This window comes from Gopherus evgoodei, chromosome 1 (genome assembly GCF_007399415.2).
Source record: "Gopherus evgoodei ecotype Sinaloan lineage chromosome 1, rGopEvg1_v1.p, whole genome shotgun sequence".
NCBI lineage: Eukaryota > Metazoa > Chordata > Testudines > Testudinidae > Gopherus > Gopherus evgoodei.
Genome location: NC_044322.1, coordinates 286,508,566 through 286,520,293, shown reverse-complemented (window position 1 = coordinate 286,520,293; position 11,728 = coordinate 286,508,566).

Genomic DNA, 11,728 nt, shown 5'->3' with positions numbered 1-11,728 from the left:
ACTCATTTTCCAGATGGGAAAACAATAGTTAGTTATGGAGTTACTTAAATTATATTTTCCTTCATTGTTGGCCCAACTGTGGTGAGTCTATTTTCATTTTAAAATATCATTACTGCCTTGGGGGTGGGGGGAAATACCCATTTTGTTGGCCTGTAACATGTCAGAAAGCCATCAGGAGCTAAGAGGATTTGTTTTTAGGCCCGGCTCCACAAAAACACTTAGGGCAGTCAGATGCTGAGCATCACAACACCTAACATTTAGGCACCTAGACGATCACATGAGCAACAATGCAATCCACAAAATGCGAGTTAGGGGCTTAGGCTCCTTATACACCAAATGGGGAGAGACAATTACCTACGAATGCAATCCATAAAAGCTATCACGTTAGGCAGGGAACTACTCAAGCTAACCAATGGGAGATGGTGATGAAGGGAGACCTAAGTGTCTTAAGATTCATCCCTTCACAGAGTTAGGTGCCTAAATCTAGACTGCAGGAAGGTGCCTATTTCTACTCTTCTTCTGGAGACAGGCAGATTAGGCAGCTACATAATTTCTTGTGAGAATGAGTGAGGTGCCGGCCTCACTCCATACAAAAAAGCTGGAGGAAGAAGAGGAGGTTAGAGTCCTCACCTAGGATGTGTGCAACCAGCGTTCAGTCCTCCCCCACACACAGTGCATAGGGAGAGAAAAGATTTAAACAGGGGTCTCCCAAACCTCTCAGGAGTGTAATCTAAACACTGAACTATGCAATAGTCTGAGGCTCCCCCAGCCTCTCTTGGTGAAGCTGTTCCACTGCTGATAAATAATGAAAGAGTGCTTGGAGCAAGGTGACTGGACCTGGGTCTCCCACCTCTCAGGTGGGTGCCCTGCCCACAGAATCATTTACTTGCTCTGGCCCAGTGACAAATTAAATATTTATCCAAAGTGAAACAGCTTGAACAGGAGAACTTTAAGGAGCCCCAAATCAGAGTTTCCCATCGGGCAGCAGCTAGTGCACTCTTCTGGAGAGATGGCAGGTCCCAGTTCAAACCTTTCTGCCCATCAGGCACAGGGGGGAATTGAACCCAGGTCACATCCAGGGTGAGTGCTTTAATCACTGGGCTAAATATTATAAGGTCACCACCTCCTCCTCTTGCCTGATTTTGAACAGGATCTGATTTCATAGGTGGCTTCTGAGCACACCTACTGGATCATGCTCTACAACAGCCTTTTGCCTATCTTCCTCCAGTTTGTGGTTCACTCTGGGTTTTAGGCAGCAGATAGGTACTCAGATGCCTAGAATGAGGCAGCAGTACACTTACCAAAAGTTTCTGCCTTTGGGTAAGTGTACTGGGAATATTTACCCTGGGAATATTTACCCTGAAAAATTTAGACACTAAGTTCAGGTTAGTGGAGCAGGGGTTTGTGGGTTGCAGTAGCGTGTAAAAACAACATAACACCACACAGCAGTTACTTATTTACAGTAACTGTTGTTCTTCATGATGTGTTGTGCACATAGATATTCCACTTCAGGGGTGTGTGTGTGCCCAATGCACTTTAACTGGACATTTTTGCCAGCAATACCAGTGGGTGGCGTATGTACCCTCATGTGCCCAGTTGAGGGAATAACAGGGGTTTGTCTACCACCTTTCTCTCTATTCCTTCTCACTGCTTGTGAAAGTATTAACTAGAGTGGCAGGGAAGGTGGGAGGGTCATGGAATGTATATGCACAATGCATCTCAAAGAACATCAGTTACTGAAGGTAAGTGAGCACTTTTTCTCATACACATTCCACTATAGGTGACTCTGTAGCAGTGCCCTTTCAGGTGGTGGGATTTGGGATCATCTGAACAGAGACTTCAACATGGATTTGTTGATGCTGGCATCATCATAGGAACACTGAGTGATTGCATGATGTCTGAGAAAGATATGCACAGATGACCTGTGTCATAACCTAGTCCCAGATTTGGACCTTAGCGTCCAAAATATGGGGATTAGCATGAAAACCTCCAAGCTTAGTTACCAGCTTGGACCTGGTAAAGCTGCCACCACCCAAAAAAATTAGAGTGTTTTGGGGCACTCTTGTCCCCCCGAAAACCTTCCCTGGGGACCCCAAGACCCAAATCCCTTGAGTCTCACAACAAAGGGAAATAAACCATTTCCCTTCCCCCCCTCCAGGTGTTTCCTCCCTGGGTTCCTGGAGAGATACACAGAAGCAAGCTCCGTGAATCTAAACAGAGGGATTCCACCCTCTCTATTTCCAGTCCTGGAAACAGAAGTACTTCCCTCTTCACCCAGAGGGTATGCAAAGTCAGGCTAGTAAATCTAACACACACAGATTTCCTCCAGACTTCTTCCTCCCACCAATTCCCTGGTGAGCACAGACTCAATTCCCTGGAGTTCCCCACTAAAGAAAAACTCCCAACAGGTCTTAAAAGAAAGCTTTATGTAAAAAGAAAGAAAAAGACATAAAAATGGTCTCTCTGTATTAAGGTGACAAATACAGGGTCATTTGCTTAAAAGAAATATGAATAAACAGCCTTATTCAAAAAGAATACAATTCAAAGCACTCCAGCAACTATCCCCAGGTAAATACAAAAGAAAACAATAGAAACCTTACTATATTTGTACTTACAACTTGGAAACAGAAGATTAGAAAGGCAGGAGACATAAAAAATCACTTCTCATAGCCGAGAGAGTACAGGCAGAAGACCAAGAACAAAGGACTCACACACAAACTTCCCTCCACCTAGATTTGAAAAAGTCTTGTTTCCTGATTGGTCCTCTGGTCAGGTGTTTCAGGTTACTTCTTTCCAGGTGAAAGAGACATTAACCCTTAGCTATCTGTTTATGACACCTGTTCTGGGAATATTGCTCAGAAAGGTTGAAGAAGTGGGCTCAGCTCTGATGGAGTGATCTTGTTAATCTCAGTGGAGGAGAGACTTCTGCAAGATCATAGCAAAGTTTGCTACAGTTGTACATACATTGAGGTGACATTGGTTAATTCTCTTGGCCTACTCTAAGAAAAGCTTAGTAGAGGCTCTGAGCAATGTAATGCAGTTAAGGTAGAACACTAAATCTCTACAGACATCTAAAGGATGAAGTCTTTATTCAGCTTTAGAAGAATAAGGTTTAGATAAAAAGCTGACACCACCTTTTACATGAATTTAGGATGTGCTCTAAGAGAGGATTTATCCTTATAAAAAAAATTGTATAGGGCAGGAGAGGGAGGTGTCTTCGAGCTACAAGCTTTGTTAGTTAACTCTTCTTGCTGAAGTAATCGCCACCAAAAATGCAGTTTTTATGGATAGCAGTGGTGGTGACCTCATCCCCAGGGGTTCAACAAAGAAGGCCATTAACCTAGATGGAGCTAAATTAAGATCCCATGTCACTACCAGTTCAGAGACTAGAGGGTAGACATTGAATAGACCTTTCAAAATTCTAGACACCAGATGGTGTGAAAAAACAGAACTGCTCCTTTGGTGGATAAACTGCTGATATAGATGCCAGAGCTGACTGAAAGGCTCAATTACTTCAATACAAGAAGTAATCAATATATGAAAAATATTCAGGTGTTGTGATTGCACGCAGACAGGAGATGTCCTCCACTTTGCTGCATTGGTGGTTCTGATGGCATCATACTGGAGCACAGTTTTTCATGAGTGTTAAACCAGAGATCAGCCATGCAGTGAAGTGGAAAGACTGAAGGGTGGGGTGCAGATATTGACCCTGATTCCGAGATCCTTGAGCAGAGGAAGCATTATTGGTGGCCTGATGGAAAGTTGATGCAGGCCTGTAAACCAACATGGCCTCAGCCAAGCTAGTGCTATTAAGGTCAGCCTTGCCTTGTCTCCTCTTAGCTTTCCAGTCACCCTGGAGGTAGAGGAACTGGAAAGAATGCTTATAGCAGTGACAGGACCATGGAAGAAGAAAAGCATCTGTAATGGAATCCAGACTGCAGCCTTTCCTGGAGAAAAACTCCTGTATTTGTTGTTCAGGTCAGTAGCAAACAAATCTATTATTGGCTACCCCCCACTGCAGGAAAATCTGGAGGAGGATGTCTTTTCCAATGGACCACTCACAGTGGTTTACAAAAACCCTGCTGAGGGAGTCCATAACGTTGTTTCTTTCTTGCTCCTGGGAGATGGAAAACTTGCTCCTGGGAGACTCAGTTTCAGATGCATAGGTTCTATAGGTGGATTGCCTCCTGAAATAACTGAGTGGATCTCTCACCCCCTTGCCTGTTGAGATATAGATAACTCCATGTTTTAAGGCCTTGCACTACCCGATTCTTGATAGTGGGCATAAATGTCTCTCAGACCGAACTAATGTTCCCCAGCTCCGGCACCTTTATGTGGTAAGACACTTCTTGGAGTGACCACAGACCTTATGCACTTAGTGTGCCAAGATGGGCACCGCAACCTGTCATTGATGCATCCATTACTCAAGTCAAGGTCAGTTGCGGGGATAGGAAGGGAATCCTGCAAATGTCCCATGGTTCTCACTACTTATCCAGAGATTGAAGCATTCATGAGGGTCACAAATATTAATCTCCAAAGAGTGTCTCATTGGACAATAGACCAAATGGAGCCAGAGCTATAGTCAACATAGGTGAAGTCTGGCATGTGGCATCATGTATATGCATGAAGCCATATGCCTGTGAAATTTCAGGCAGGAATGTATGGTTATCATTGGGTTGAATTTTAGGGTTTTAGCCAGAGAGTGTATGGACTGGAACAAGCCCATTGGTGTGAGCCTGCCCTCTGATCACTTAGATACCAATTATTTCCTCAGAGAAAGCCAGCTGATGTAATAAGATAAGCAGGCTGGTGGAGTAGGTGGGATAAAGTGCCAATTAGCCCATCACCCTATATTTGATAAAAAGGCTCAGGAAGGATGTGCTGAGAGAAGAGAACAGGACTCATTGAGGCCAGTCACATGGAAGCCTCAGGGAAGAGAAATCTCTGTTCCCTCAGGTCCTGAGAAGAGGGCCAAAAGCACAGAAGATATTGTAAACAGACTGTTGCATAGGGACGGTAATGATGTTGGGAGAGGGAACTCAAAATAAATGGCACTGTGAATGCACAACTAGTGTCTCCACAGTTGCAGTGAGACAAGACAGAAGTGTAGGTGTGCCCTGTCACAGTTGGCATCTAGGTCATCGCAGTTGTGGCATCTTGGTCTACCCTATGAATGTTATATGCTATGTTGACTGTAACCTTGATTCACCAACTTCAGTTTCATGCTGAAATGAGTGAACAGCTGCCTGATAGTGAGAATGTTGTGCTGTGCTTGGACATTTGAGGCTCCATATTCTAGCCAATGGTCCAGTAAAAGGAAAATTTGGACACTGAGGCAGTGCAGATAAGCCACTACTACTTCCATGCGTTTTGTAAAGACAGTTGGGGCCAATGACAGGCCAAAGGAGAGCACTATTTAATGGGAGTGGGTGTGTCCTGCTATGAAACAAAGGTTTTTCCTGTGTCTCAGATGTATTTCCACATTGAAGTATGTATCCTACAAATCGAGTACAGCATGACAAACTCCACTGTGCAGAGAAGGAATAATGGAAGCGAAGGTCAGCATCTTGAACTTGATTTTTTGGATAAAGCAGTTCAACTTCCTAAGATTGAATGACCCTGGCCTTTTTGGGGATCAGGAAATAGTAGGACTAGTATCCTTTCCCTCTGTGATGGCAAGGAACCTCCTCTATCATTCCCAATTCCAGAAGAGACTGTAGTTCCTATAGTAATATGGTCTTGTGATTTGGCTCCTGAAAAAAGGACAAGGATAGTGGGTTGGGGAAAGGGAGGGAAGTGAATTGGATAATGTATCCTGCCTTTACAGCAGTGAGCATCCACATCTGCTTCCTTCCTTCCAAGCTGTTTAAAAAGTGATGGACATCAGTATGCAGTCCCCAAGCAAACAGTCACCGTGTATGCTTGGTGGTTGTCAATGTCTGGTGAGATGAGCCTCTTGTAGACAATGTCACCTGGCAGCAGCGAGAAGGCCTAGACCATTTCTTAGAGGAGTGTTGAGATTTCTGCTGGAAATAAGGTCTAATACGGTTGAGGAGTCTTTGCTAGGGATTTATACTCCAGTAACAATCACCAAGTCACCTGGAAATCTCTCACAGTACTCACCTCATCATTAGTTTTGAAAGAGAAAAAAAATAAACCCCTAAAACAGCAAATCCTCAGTTGTGTTTTGCTGCGTTTTTAGTATACTGGATTCCTGGAGCCAAAGGGAAGTTCTCATGGCTCAATAAGAAGTATCGTCTGCATTGATAGCTGCCTGGAATGAAGTTGTGGTCATGAGATATCCTTCAGAGACCAGAGCCATAAACTGCTCCCTATCCTTCTCCAGCAGTTGGCAAGAAACTTTAAAGATCACAGAAAAATTAAGCATTATACTCAGCCAAAAGAGCTTGATAATTGGCCATCCTCATTTGCAGCATTGCTGGGGAATAAGCCTTTAAGAGAACAAGTCTTCTATGCTCCTTCTCTTTAAAAGAGGTGTTAGGGTGCAACTGGTAGGAGCACTCATTAGCTGCCATAACCACCAAGAAGTTGGAAGCAGGCTGATTGAAAAAAAAAATCATCAAAGCCCTTCTGGTAGACTTTATCATCGGTCCATCCTTTTGGCAGTTGGTGGTATGGAACCCAGGGTCTGCCAGAGGGTTTTCTGCCAGCTTCAGCAAGGCCTTGTTAATTGGAAGAGTGACTCTTCCCAAAGCCAAGTTTTGTGAAATGTGAAGGAGGGTGTGTGGATTCGCATGAGTGAGTTCTATCCATACTTCCAGAGAAGTGGCCATGCATCTCATCAGATCTTGAAGGACCAGAGACAATGAATAGAATTGTGAAGAAGCATTCAGGGTTCCTCCATTATTTTGCCTTCCTCAATAAGGTCCAACACAGTGGGGGGATGGACAGGAGTTTCTTGAACTGGAGAAGGGGATCTCCTCTAGTGTAAGAGAGAGATGGCACCTAAGCTCCCTTGGGACAGGCCATGACCAAGAAGGCAGGCACCATATGGAAACTTCCTTATAAGAGGACAATTCCTTAGATCCTGTGTCCTTGTCCCGATAATGGTAAAGTGACCTGAAGGAATGTGGATGTAATACCTGTCCTTCGGGCTCAGAGTACAATGAGGATATGTAGGACTCCTCAGGGAAGGGAGAGGCTCTTACCATTGGGATCCCAGAGGGTGTTGCTAAAGGAAAAAGCATAGGATCAAGAGGTGTTGGGGATGAGATGGTCAGAATGTTGAGGATGTAATTGGTGCCATCAGTGCCAGAGGAGCTTTTAGTGACATTGGTCTGAGAAAGTGAAGTGATGACGTTGGAGGTTCCAATGGTGCCAGTTGTACTGACAGTGTAGGTTGCATCAGTGGTGCTGACTGTGCCAGCTGTATTGATGGTGCTTCAAATGACGTCAGGGGAGCAGAGCGTGTAGACAACAATGACTGCACTGGAGATACTAGGTCTGTTGAGTGAACCGAAGATGCAAGTGGTGCCACGGATGCTGGATGCACCGACAGAGCCATGTTGAATGCTGGATTTGCATGCAGTAGTGGAGGGTCCAGTGCAGGGGGAGACAGCAAATCTCTCCCAGACAGACCGCCCTGAGGAGTTGAGGCACTGAGGAAGGTAGGTGTTGAAGCTGCAGTGCCAGCAGTGCTGAGATAGCCTGGAGTGATGAAGAAGGGCTTAGGACAAGTGAAGGCACCAGACTTGATGGTTCTGGAGGAGCCAGAGTTAACAGTGCCACCTCAGATGGAGCTGCTGAACGCTTTTGTTTGTGATGTCTCAAACTAGTTCCAGAGGATTTACCAGAGGAATTCTTTGATGAAGACACAGATTGAGTTTTTCTCATAAGGAGAAGGTTCAAGTGCTTGGAGGAGGCTAGGGGAGAGGAAGAACAACAATATTTCTCTGAGGACTTGCATTTAGAGTCCTGGGCAAATGAGGGGGCGCATTTCTCATGGTTACTGCATCCATTGGTTCATACTCAAGGTCTGGTTCTAACCCCACATGCTCAGGACACATTGTCTTCTCCATTAATGGACTTCCAAAAGGTAGTCCCCTCTGCTGTTTCGTTCTAGTGGAGAAAGAGGTATGAATTAGATGTTTGTCCCCTGCATGCCCTTCCTTAAGCAGATTGAGCAGTTTTTGTGCCTGTCAGCGACAGAGATCACAGCCTTGCTGCACATGGCACACTGTTTGTAACCTGGAGATTTTTCCATAATAAATCTCCAGGATTTCCACTAAAATCTAAACTAAACTATTCTAATACTAAGGACTAACTAAACTATATAGAACTATTTACAGGTTTAAGATTGAAAGTCTGGCTAACCATTAGCAAAAGCCGTGGGGAGCACTGACTTTCACCCTGGGTGGTGACAAAGAACTGAGAAGCAGCACCAGACACACCCTTTTTATGCCCCCTGCTAGGCTCATGAGGAGAGCAAGAACATGTGCTGCCTAGTGGCAAAAGTCTCTGACTGGAGTGGATCAGCACACACAGACAAACACACCAAAAATGGAATGTATATGTGAACGATCACTCGAAGGAGAATTGGAACTTAGACACTGAGCTCTCTTTGTAGATCAGGACCTCAAAGCAGGGCTGTAACTAGGGTGAGGTGAGAGGGGGAGACACCCAGGGCACAGAGCCAGTGGGGGCACAAAAATGGGGCAGCAGAGGATGAGATCCAATGGCATCAGCCCCTTCCCCCCCAGGATTGGGCCAGCAGTGTCAGCCAGAGTCCATCAGCATAGTTGGGGGGGGGGATTTCCCCCTAAACAGGGGCACGGGCTGAGAGCAGAGCTGCTTCTCCTGCCAGGTGCTCATTGCCTCTGCAGCTGTACACTGTCTCCGGGTCATAGTGCCGGTTGTCTTCACCTGATACATATGCTGGGTGCCCTACATAGTCACCATCTGTTTTCTGTACAATGGCGAGTGCTTGCCAGGGGAGGGGGATCAGGCAGGACAAGGGGGGGCAGGGAGTGGGAGTTTGGGAAGGAGTGAGGGAAGGAAGCAGGATGGGATTTGGCAGGGGGAGGAGAAGGCATAGGAAAAATGGGTGAGGCAAGGAGATGTGGGTGTGGTGGATGGGGCAGGGGACAGTGGGGAGAGGAAAAGGGACGGGGTGCATAGAGGGTAGGGCGAGGGGCAATGAGGAAGGGGATGGGATGGGGAAAGAAACTCCTTCCCTTCCCCCAACAGTGTCCTCTATTTGGGAACTTGAAATATGGTAACCCTAGGGGTTGCTCTGTTCTCACAGCCTTGGTTTCTGGAGCTGGCAGGAGCAAATCTTCCCTGTGAGCAGCTGACTGCTGCCAGTGGAAATGAGTATTCTAGGGAGAACATAAGAACAGCCCTACTGGGTCATACCAAAGCTCCATCTAACCCAGTATTCTGTCTTCCGACAGTAGCCAATGCCAGGTGCCCCAGAGGGAATGAACAGAACAGGCAATCATCAAGTGATCCATCCCATTGCCCATTCCCAGCTTCTGGCAAACAGAGGCTAGGGACACCATCGCTAACCAGCCTGGCTAATAGCCACTGATGGACTTATCCTCCATGAATTTATCTAGTTCTTTTTTGAACCCTATTATAGTCTTGGCATTCACAACATCCTCTGGCAAAGAGTGCCATAGGTTGACTGTGTGTTGTGTAAAAAATACTTCCTTTTGTTTGTTTTAAACCTGCTGCCTATTAATTTCATATGGTGGCCTCTAGTTCTTGTGTTATGAGAAGGAGTAAATAACACTTCCTTATTTACTTTTGCCACATAAGTCATGATTTCATAGACCTCTATCATATCCCCCCTTAGTTGTCCCTTTTCCAAGCTTGTCCAAAAATCTTGGGGAGCATCTCATGGCAGCCAGGCTCCATGGGCAGGAGCCAGCTCCAGGGGGTGTCACCAGCTGGCACCAAGCTCCTTCAGGATAGAGGCAAGAGCATGTCAGGGCACAGATTGGAGCTGTTCCATCTGCCTTGACTGGGACATGCCCAACTGTGCAGAGACAGCCTGCCAAGCAGGGCCCCCACAACTCCGAAAGCATGTAGAACCAGGGCCCAAGCAGACCAGGCAGCTCCCATCAGCTTCTGATCTGCTGGCTTCTAGGAGGAGGCAATGGTTTTCAAACTGTGGGGTGCATCTCCGTAGGAATGTGCATCCCACAGTTTGAAAACCTGTGATAAATGAGAGGTAGAAATCTGGGGGGCACATGACCCTGCATGCCCCCCTATGTATCACTTCAAGGGGGTGCATATATGATTGATTGCCCCAGGTGCTGAAATGCTTAGTTACGGCTCTGCCTTAAAGATCAGTTTTTCAATAGTAAGGAAATATGACTCAGTGGTTGGAGTAGGGGACTGATATTCAGGATTCCTGGAATGCATTCCTATATCTGCCATTGACCCACTTGAAAAAGTTCCTTGAACCTCTTTGTTACTGATGTTTTCCTATCTCTTAGGGGGTATATGGTATTTATTTTAGTTCAATGCAGTATTTCTAATTCCTTATTAGAGAATTCAGAGGTATCTATCTCCTTTACATTCCATTTTGAATGCCAAGCATGGCAATTCTACACTAACAATACTTTGCACTTATGCATGTTCTTTCATCTGAGAAGTGAAGGTCCCTTACAAACATTAGTCCTTTATTACCTTTATTATGCCTCACTCCACCCCGTTCAGTACCAAAGAGTTCTAAAAGTGTTTACAATTTATTACAGTACTTGGTTTAGATTCAGTTATTTCCTGGAAGAAGCTGAAAAAGTCCAAGTGCAGTCTCTTGGTGGCAGAAATTGCAACTAGAGATAGAGGTCTTGCAGCAATGGTACAAGTGCCTTCCACTCTCACATTTGTAGAGGTCCCACAGCTGGCTGGCATAGCCTAGAAAATGAGCAACTCTGACCACAGAGAGAACAGGGTCAAGCTAGTGTTTACCAGACAACTTCCACCAGTGGAGTTCCATATGGAGCCCTAGCTAGAAACCAAAGCAGCGTGCTCCTGGTGAAAAATGCTCCCTCAGTGGTACAACCGCCTCTTGTGGTGTAGAGATGTGTAAATTGAATCTCTCTGGAACTACCAGGGTGAAACAAGTCCTATGTTTGTAACTATTTGTACTACACATATATTAAGTTTGAGCTGCTAAATAGCTCCTTACTGGCTACTTTTTGTTTTCATTACTTTTATAGACATTTGCTCTTTCAGTCCTTTGCTCTTGTGTGCACACTTTAAAGGTAACCTGCATTTTGCAAGAGCTGAAATACAAAAGTCTCATTTTCCCTGCCCCTATAACTCCCTGGTGCTAACAGTTCCACTTCTAGTGTATCTTTTGCCAGCAATAGATATCATGCTGGGAAAATCCAACTCTTAATCTTCTTAAGGCTGAGGCTAGAGCTGTAGACATAGTATAATAGCAGTCAGCTCATTCTCAGATAGAAGTTTAGATGTTCAGTAATGCCATTACAAAGATTGCCCATGGGAAGTCAAACTGAAGGAATCTTTGCAGTGCCTCTCAGACTGAATGTCTAACCTCCATAAAGAGGTAGCAGCTCTCTTAGGGGTTGTTCAGGCAAGTTCAGGGAAAATAGGCCACAAACAGAATACATTTCCTTCTCCTGTTGAATCATTCTCTCTCTCCAAAAGTGAAATAATTTGTTATATATTTAGTGAATCAATAGCCACAGCTAGTGTTTACAGAGCCATGGTAAGTGTTCCCTCCTCTACCCTA